General features: G+C 42.1%; 1 pseudogene; it reads left to right on the forward strand.

The window, feature by feature from the left end:
• The first annotated feature begins 1,327 nt into the window (after positions 1-1,327).
• Positions 1,328-3,605, forward strand: LOC136510496 (4-hydroxy-3-methylbut-2-en-1-yl diphosphate synthase (ferredoxin), chloroplastic-like; annotated as a pseudogene).
• Positions 3,606-9,111: the final 5,506 nt, after the last annotated feature.

Here is a 9,111-nt window from a genome sequence, read left to right on the forward strand (position 1 = left end):
TGCACATGCTCAACATGATTTAGGAAAAAAATTCTATAGTAAGTAGCTTGTTTCTCTGCTTCTGTTCTTGTGCCACTCTGAAAATTATGCACTAGTTCCCTTGATGTATGCTTTTCGCGGACGATGTAGTGCTAGTTGATGAAAGTCGGACAGGAGTGAATCAGAAACTAGAGTTATGGCGGGAGACTTTGGAGTCCAAAGGTTTTAGACTCAGTAGAACTAAAACTGAGTATATGAGATGTGACTTCGGCACTACTACTTGGGAGGAGGAAGATATTAGTTTGGAAGGTCAAGTAGTGTCTAGGAAGGATACCTTTCGATATTTAGGATCAATGCTACAGAGAGACGGGGATATTGATGAAGATGTTAGCCATAGAATCAAAGCAGGGTGGATGAAGTGGCGCCAAGCATCTGGTGTCCTATGCGACAAAAGGGTACCACAGAAGCTAAAAGGCAAGTTTTATAGGACGGCGATTAGACCTACTATGTTGTATGGTGCAGAATGTTGGCCTACGAAGAGACGACATGTTCAACAGATAAGTGTCGCGGAAATGCGTATGTTGCGTTGGATTTGTGGTCATACAAGAAGGGATCGAGTTCGGAATGATGATATACGTGATAGATTAGGGGTAGCACCAATTGAAGAAAAGCTTGTCCAACACCGGTTGAGATGGTTTGGACATGTCCAACGGAGACCTCCAGAGGCACCGGTGCGTAGTGGAATCCTAAGCCAGGATAGTAACGTGAAGAGAGGCAGAGGAAGACCGAAGTTGACTTGGATAGAGGCAGTAAAAGGAGACTTGAAAGGATGGAATATACCCAAAGACTTAGCCTTAGATAGGAGTGCTTGGAAAACAGTTATTCACGTGCCTGAACCTTGATTGCTTCTGCTGGGTTTCAACTCTAGCCTACCCCAACTTGTTTGTGACTTAAAGGCTTTGTTGTTGTTGTTGTAGTTCAAGCGTGGTGCACATGCACATGTTTACTACCTAATATTTCATCTGAAAGGTAGCTAGCAGTACATTTTTTCATTTGGATTTAGTGCCTCACATGAATTGAGTTTCACTAAATTTATGCACAAGATCTCCTTGTACTGTCTACTGAATCTGTCTATTGAATGAAAGTGGCTGCCTAATAGTATGGTGCTAAATTTTATGATTGGTCTTCTCGGTAGAAACTATACTGCTAGTGTGTATTTGGGTTACAGTTAGTTCGAAAAGTTGGAAGAGTCTTAACTATCTGTAAAAGAATTTCTGGGTCACTGCTAGTTTTAAAAAATGATGTGTCTGGTTGAATACAACAGACAGTAGAAAAATATATTCTGATAATGTCATTTACATGTGTGCAAGTAGTCAAGTATTGTGTCATTGATGCATTGTGTGTTCTGGTGAAATACTGAAGCACTGAAGTCTGCAAGATTATATCTATAAATAATTATTCATTGTATATGTGTATTGTGGATGCTTTTTGTAAAATGATAACTGCCATAGCACCTTAGTTATTATGCTCTCTGTAACATTTGACTTCAATAGGGTGCTCTCATTTGAAACATAGCTATCTTTAGTGTTAGTTTTACTAGGTTACAAGTATATTTGATACAATGACTCAAGAGGCTGTACTATTTGTACATGCTCTAGAATTCTTATGTCCTCTGTAAGGTTGGTACATAAATATCAGGATAACCAAGCTTGGAGTTTTCTTTTTCTTTTTATCCCAAAACTATCTTCTCTTTTGTACAACCTGTCTAGAAGTTATGCGTCCTAGAAAGCTCAAAACAGTAGGCTAAAGTTCCATTATTCAGCTTGGATAATTTAAACCCATCCTCATTTGTTGAATCATTGTATATATATGGACGATTATTAAGGACTGTGATGACACATATAGCTGTGTCCTTGCATGTATATATTTTTATGTAGCTGTGTATTTTTCAACTCAAGAGATCTGTCCCAGATTTAATCTATGCACCTTTTTCCTAACTGAATGAACTGTCCTTTCTGCGTCCTTCAGTACCCAGGCAAAAGTACTGTGAATCAATACACCAGACAAGGAGGAGGAAAACCCGAACTGTGATGGTGGGGAATGTGCCACTTGGCAGTGATCATCCCATAAGGAAAAAACCATGACGACTGCAGATACCAAGGATGTTGCAAAAACAGTAGGGGAGGTGCATCCCATCTGAAATTCATGTTGATTGTTCCTAGTATTCTCTACAGAGTTTGAATGCAGGAGATTTTACTCAGCCTTTTTCAGACGATTTCTATTTTGTGTATATTTAACTAATGAACATATCACTTGCACTATTTCAGGTGATGAGGATACCAGATAAAGGAGCTGATATTGTCAGAATAACCGTCCAGGGTAGGAAGGAAGCTGATGCCTGCTTTGAGATCAAGAACACTCTGGTTCAGAAGAAGTAAGGTGTCATTTTCTTCACATTCACTGAGTTCACATTTATGCGTCCTCACCCTTTTCATTGTGTTTGTATAGTTACAACATTCCACTAGTGGCCGATATTCATTTTGCTCCTACAGTAGCTCTTAGGGTGGCAGAATGCTTTGACAAAATTCGTGTGAACCCAGGAAATTTTGGTGAGTGAAATCTTTACATCCCTCATTTTGGTCTGTCATGTTTTTATTATTGTAAAATGCTGAGAACTGTACTGGCAGCTGATCGTCGTGCTCAATTCGAAAAGCTGGAATATACTGACGATGACTACAAAAAAGAGCTTGAGCATATTGAGAAGGTTGAAAAATTGTCACTCTTAGTTTTGTTTCAATCAGTGTGAACATATGGCATGTTATCTTACAGAGCCATATTAATTTTGTCTCAGGTGTTTTCTCCATTAGTTGAGAAATGCAAGCAGTATGCAAGAGCAATGCGTATAGGAACAAATCATGGTAGTCTTTCTGACCGCATAATGATCTACTATGGTGATTCTCCACGGGGAATGGTGATTATCTCATTTCTGAGGAAATATTTAAATAGTAGTACATAAAAGTTTGACATCTTCTACACAATGTTGCAGGTTGAGTCTGCTTTGGAATTTGCTAGGATATGTCGGAAGTTGGACTTCCACAACTTTGTATTTTTGATGAAAGCTAGTAACCCTGTTGTCATGGTCCAAGCATATCACCTGCTTGTGGCAGAAATGTATAACCTAGGATGGGATTATCCCTTGCAATTGGCTGTTACAGAAGCTGGAGAGGGTGAAGATGGAAGGATGAAGTCTGCTATTGGCATTGGGACACTGCTAATGGTAATTGCTTCACTACTTATTTATGTTGTATGAAATTAAATCTCTTTCAAATGGTTAATCTGGAAACGACATGGAAATGATAGCCTCTTCTCAGGATGAAGAATACTCGCTTCTTTTGGAGCTTATAGCTGGAAGCTTTGAGGATGAATATTTTTAAAATAAAATTTGCCATTCAGTTCCATAGCATGATAGGTTATGATTCCATATTAACAAAAACCCTACAATCAAATAGCTGACTGGAAAAAAGTATGTGTTTAAGATTATTAGCAGGATTGCATTTGTGTATGGTTGATTTTACACATTTTGCATTTGTGTATGGTTGCAGGCTTCAGGTAGGGAGCATTACTAGTGCTGATAAGAACAAGAAGGATTTCGTTATCAGCATTACAGTGACGGAAGCTGAGGTGGGCAGCAGCAGAACTCCACTCGTTTTGCAAGGTATGCTGCTTTGCTACAAACAACAGTACTTTTGAAATGCAGATTTTTTTTTTCTCGAAAAACGCAGGAGAGCTGCGTTTCATTATATTAAGAAGAAATAGGGGGTAAAGAACCCATAGAACAACACACACCCACACACCCTTATCTTTAACTCATAAGATACATTTGCGCCGGTAAAGAAAGAAAAAGCGACCCTGCACCTACAACAAATCAACTAACAACTTGGGCAGGGGCAGTCAAGTGAGATAGCCCACGAGCCCCTGCCAATGTCCACCGTCGACGCTCATCACCAACCAACTTCAAGGTTTCAGCTATGTTAGGAATTGCTCCATCAAAGACGCAGCTATTGCGATGATTCCAAATTATCCATGCTCCCAGAAATATCAGCGAGTTCAAACCTTTTTGCGTTAAACCAGAAGTTGCTGCACTTGCTTTTTCCCACCAATCATCGAATGAATTGTCAGATGGCTGTGGAGCTAGAGAGTGGAGACCGACCTGCCTCAAGATATAGTACCAAAATTGCCTTGAAAAAACACATTCGATTAGGAGATGATCAATGCTTTCGTCGGCTTGATCACAAAGTGGACACTTCTCAGGATGAGGCAGTCCTCGTCGTGCAAGACGATCTGAGGTCCAGCAGCGCTTATGCGCTACAAGCCATAGAAAGAAGCGGCATTTAGCAGGCGCCCAAGTTTTCCAAATTCTTTCCCATGGCCTGAAAAGGATTTTCCCCACAAAAAAGCTATCATATGCGGATTTGGCGGAGTCCTGTCCACCATTTGATAATTTCCATGTGTGAGAGTCCTCCACCTCAGGTTGTAACTCAAAATCATAGAGGAGGTCCCAAAGCTGAAAATACTCCATGATGACCCCTATTGTGAGAGCACCCTTGATGTCCAAGATCCAAGTCCGGTTGGCTAGAGCCTGCTGCACAGTACGCAATTTTCTCTTTCTCTGCGGAATCACAGCAAAGAGTCGAGGCGCAAGATCCTTAATGCAATGCCCATGAAGCCACCTATCAGTCCAGAACAAGGTATTCTTGCCATTGCCAACATCAGAGATAATTGCCATTGAACAAAGCTTCTGAACCTGAACAGGAACCTGTATAGACAGTGCAGACCAAGGACGGTGTGGCTCCTTTTTCTGTAACCAGAGCCATCTTGCGCGTAACGCCCAGCCAAGATTTTTGAGATTGGAAATGCCCAAACCTCCTAGTTCAGTTGGAGAGCAGGCTGTCTCCCATGCCACGAGACAATGCCCCCCACGTGCTTCCTTGCGCCCTCTCCACAGATAGCTTCTTCGAATTTTGTCAATCACTTTAGTGGCCCATTGAGGCAAATCAATGGCCATCACAAGATAAACGAGCATCGCAGTAAGAACAAACTGCACATGGATTCGCCTCCCAGCTCGTGTCAACAAGTCTGCTTTCCATCCCGGTAGTTGATCAGCTATTCGGTCAATGATGACCTGAACATGCTCTTTTGTTAATCTTCGCAATGAGAGGGGTAAACCCAGATATTTGCATGGAAAAACAGATAATGCACAAGGGAGTTGCTGCTGTACAACCTCAATCTCTTGTTCACCACATCTGATAGGAAGTACGTTACTTTTTTGTAGATTAGTCTTGAGCCCAGATGCTGTACCAAACAGGTGAAGAATGTCCATAGTGACAGCAATATCAGCGGCATTTGGATGAAGAAATAAAACCACGTCATCCGCATACATTGAGATGCGATGTTGCAAAGCACGTCTTGATAATGGTTGCAGCAAGCCTAGCTCAGCAGCTTTTGAAATCATATGTCCCAGCACATCCATGACCAAAATGAATAACATTGGAGATAGGGGGTCACCTTGTCTCAATCCTCGTCGATGGGTTATTCGCTCACCGGGGCTGTATAGATATATATGTTTATTCGATGGGTTATTCGCTCACCTTGTCTCAATCCAGCACATGAGCCAAAAACGCGTCACTGATGTGAGTTACCAGCGACGTGCCTAGCTCAGCAACTTTTGAAATGCAGTTTTTTATTTCTTTATCTAGTTATATATGTTTAACTTCTTCTGTTTAGGCTTTCAGTTATCAATCGAATTCATAATGCAGTGTGCATCTTTCCTTCAGTTAAACTAAAGTGATTTACAGTGCAGGTTGCCTTTTCTCTTTAGGTAGTTAGAACTTACAAGTACTAATTCACAATGATGATGTGTTAAAGCAGAGTACTAATTCCCATAGTTGAATTTTTTGTAACAGAGTTAACTTTTTGTAACAGTGGCATATCATGTTTCGGTATCGTAATCTAATTATTATTTCTATTGCAACTCAGTGCTAGTTAATGATCAAAACACTTACTATTAGGGAACTTATGTTGCTAGAAAGAAATTCTATATTGCTATGGGCCATAAAGAACAAGTGGCAAGTAGCTTAATCCAGCTTGGACACCTCTCCGATCATTTTAGAATACAGTTTAGCCATAAAGAACAAGTAACAAGAAATTTATATTAGAATGCCTATGTGTTTGTGATCATTTTAACTTAATGCATCATTTTTTTCTAATGCAGGTTGTCATCGAGTACCATAGAAAAAAAAGTAAGTTTAATAGAGGTGCCTTTGGAGACTTGCATGTCTTTTGTTCTGTTTGGCTAAAGCAGGTTGCCTCATGGAATTAGTTCGGTCATTTCTTATGTACTGTTATCCTTATAGTATGTATTATCTGCTTATGTACTGTTAGGAGTCTTCTAGATAACAGCTCCTTGAGTTGTAGCATAAGTTGTATCTAAAGTTTGTAAAGAATTTGATTGTTTCATAAGTTGTATCTAAAGTTTGTAATAAAGAATTTGATTGCTGGAACAGACGAAACATGGCAGATGTATATAGGACCCAAGTAGGGGTTTTTCTTTTTTTTTTGTTTTTCTGAATTGTTATCAGTGACGCGTCTTGGCTATACACGTCACTGATGAGACCCACATCAGGAACGCGTCTTAGCTATACACGTCGCTGGTAACTCACATCAGTGACGCGTTTTTGGCTAGATGCGTCGCTGGTAACTCACATCAGTGACGCGTTTTTGGCTACACGCGTCGCTGGTAACTCACATCAGTGACGCAGTTTGGCTAGACGCGTCGCTGATAACTCAAATCAGTGACACTAATGTGTTCACATCACAGACGCAACATAAGTGACGCGTGTTTTCCGCATCACTAATTACTGTTCAGACGCGTCACTAATATGGTTTTCTGGCATAGTGAATATAGTGTTCTTTTAGACGCATGATGTCGACGTACCTCTATATGACTTACCCACCAGCGAGGTGAGGTGCCTGAAAAAGGCCATTACGTGATGCACTATATATGTTCACGATCATGAAGAAGTAATTGACACCCCTAGTGGATTAAATTGTTGTCACCCTACTTAATGATCAAACAAAAGGACTTGATAGAGAGAATCAGTCATGAGTCAGCGAGTCACACCTTGGAACGAGCGAGAACGACATTTACTTGACCATATAATAGTATAAAAATGGTCGGCATTTGTATCAGATCAAACTTTTTTTATTGTAAAAAAATGCAAGTCATACGAATTAACTAGTACGGACCACAACCACAAGGCCACAACAAGTCTACGCCGGGGGCCAACACCCAGTTGCCCTTTTGATCCACGTCCCCCCGGCCCGTCTATGGCCCACCACATATACATTTTCCCGGAGCTGGGCCTCCGTCGTGTCCGCGGGCCAGCAGGTCCGCTCAACAGGTCCTCAGCCTCCTCCGCGGCATGCTCCAGTGCCTCCATGCCGGCAGCTCCTCCGCGCCTTGCCGCGTTTCAACCTCCGTGATACTACTTTGGTCAAAGTAGAACTGTAGGTTCTATACTAGTTTAGATGTTGGACCTTAAATAAAAGTTGTAGTTCATGTTTTGTAGAAGAAACTTTGTTTAAGGGTCAAGAGCTAGTTTTGTCCTTAACTTAGTCAAACTGAGGTTTCAAAACCGAACCCTGTGCTGTTTTGGATCTCAGAAATTTGGCTAAGTCCGAGATTTCGATGTTGATAATGGTTGGCACGTCGCGTTCTCGAGTTTTTGTTAAGCAACTTGAGTTGGTCCAAAAATAAGATTTGAATCTAATTCATTGAAGAAGAGCATGCAAAAAGATGGCACCAATTTGACTTTGGTTGGACGATCAATTTTGCGTTTACTTAACCGCTGTGAACACGTTGACACTGTCAACTTTGGACTTGATTAACCGCTAATCTACAACTCTAATGACTATACACTTTAAATAGAAAATGTAGAGCAGTTCATGGGCTCTGAACTTCGTTTTTTGTCCCAGGTCCAAAATCGGCCCAGATCCGGCCCAATTTGACGCCGACCTTGCCCCGTTCGCTGCCCGCCACGTGCTCGACGATTTGTCGACGCGTCCACCATGCACGAGCACCACGCACCCACCTCCCTGCTCCATGCCGATGCGTGCCCACTGCCTCTCCACTCGTGATGGAGAGCACCAGAGCGCCCTCACTCGCCGTGCTCCCCCTCGCTCTGCCGCTCGCGCCGGCGTCGCCCGCCACGGCTGGCTGCAGCCATGGCTGCCAGCAGAGCCCACTACCACCCGAGCTTCTCACCTCCAGACGCCATGTGCATTGCCGCGGCCACCTGCTCCACACCCTGCGCCCCTCTTGTTGATGTGCCCCGGGCTAGGGTTAGCCGCCGCCGAAGCCAGGCCGTCGCCGTTGCCGCCTGGACGCCGCGGTCAAGCCACTGTGGGCCTCCAGCCAGGCCATCCCAGGCCGCCTCGCGGACACCCACGGGTGCACAAGGGGTGCCTCGGCCCCTGCCCGCCGCCGCCAAGCCCCAAGCCGCCGGCCCCGACGACTCCTTTGCTCGGCAACGTGAAGAAGATGAAGACAGGGAAGAAAATGAATTAGAAGCCTTTTCTTGGGTCCAGTTGTGAAATGCATGACTCATGTGAATAGTGTTTGTAGGGACCTGTTTGCTGGAATCCATATTTGTAAAAAGTACAGGGACCTCGAGGCAAAAGTGTTTTCCTTTTCTTTTTCTGTTATGCATTTAAATGGCTAAAACTTTGAAAATGCATAGTAAATCATAGAAAAAAAAAATCCAAAAATAGCAAATTAGGATTTTTTGGAATCCTTGAGAATAGATCTATGCAGTAGAGTCATAATATGTTATATGTTAGTAGAAGGTTTTTCCTGCTTTTATTTATCTTTGATAATTAGGGATAAATTCATATCTAAAGATGTGATGCTCCAATTGCAGTGAAATTTTTATGGTAGGCTACTGATGATATGTGTGTACTGTGGTAAAAATTGCATGGTCATTGGATGTAGTATGCTTGAGTTATTGATTTAGCTTGCTTGATGCTTGATAAATGATTTTAAATCAGTTATAATTAATTATGAGGGTGTAAAAA

This window comes from Miscanthus floridulus, chromosome 16, assembly GCF_019320115.1.
Source record: "Miscanthus floridulus cultivar M001 chromosome 16, ASM1932011v1, whole genome shotgun sequence".
In the NCBI taxonomy this organism is placed as follows: Eukaryota; Viridiplantae; Streptophyta; class Magnoliopsida; order Poales; family Poaceae; genus Miscanthus; species Miscanthus floridulus.